The sequence below is a fragment of the Sinocyclocheilus grahami genome, unplaced genomic scaffold, assembly GCF_001515645.1.
Source record: "Sinocyclocheilus grahami isolate Dianchi unplaced genomic scaffold, SAMN03320097.WGS_v1.1 scaffold3082.1, whole genome shotgun sequence".
NCBI classification, from domain to species: domain Eukaryota; kingdom Metazoa; phylum Chordata; class Actinopteri; order Cypriniformes; family Cyprinidae; genus Sinocyclocheilus; species Sinocyclocheilus grahami.
This window is the reverse complement of record NW_015508251.1, coordinates 11131-12022: the sequence shown is the minus strand read 5'-3', so window position 1 is coordinate 12022 and position 892 is coordinate 11131.

The following is an 892-nucleotide window of genomic DNA, read 5'->3' as shown; positions in this document are numbered from 1 at the left end:
GGAGAGAGCACTGTCCATCCACCCCCCCCACCTACAACCCCTGCCGGTACAAGACTCGAACCCACAACCTTTGGGTTATGAGTCCGACTCTCTAACCATTAGGCCACGACTTCCCCACTATGTGTTGATTAATACATTACCAACTAGCTGAGATCAAGCAATATTGTGTTTATTATTTTATCTGGTATACATGTCAGTGCCACTTAGTTATTAAAAACTACAAAAGAGAAATTATTTTGGTCCTGTGTGTGTTACGATAGAAGGCGGACGTATGATTTCTATGAGTATATGTGACGTGTCCTGGTCACATGACGGAGCGCTCGAATGAACACAATGGGTTCAAATATTAGTCCATTTATTCCAAGCAAGTGCAAGCAGCTCTTTAAAAATTTTAACGTAAATCCAGATGTTTTTTTCCTCTGGTGATTTGTATTTGCTTTCATTGAACGCTCCTGAGCGTGTCCTAAAACATGGCGGCGACTACCCAGAATGCAATGCGCAATGACGTAGATGCCAAAGCTCTATTAGCTTGTCCTGATGTGTTTGGTTTGAGTTAGATCTAAACCCTATGTAAATATATCAAACAAATGTTGTAAATTATATTGCTATTTTATGAATTCGCATTTAATAGTTGTTAAATCAAAATATAACAAAATGACAATGTGACGTTATTTAATTATATGATTCATTATAAAGCTTTTTTTTTATATAGTGTTGCTAGTATGACATATTGTCAATTAAAATAATAGCAATTAAATATGTACATCTCTCTCATGAATGTCGTTTACTGGGATTCTGCTTTGTCTGTCATTGGTTATTCAATTGTTCAACCAAATTGTAAAAAATAAAATGTTAAATAAGATAGTTTACTTTTTTTATAAGAATTATAATA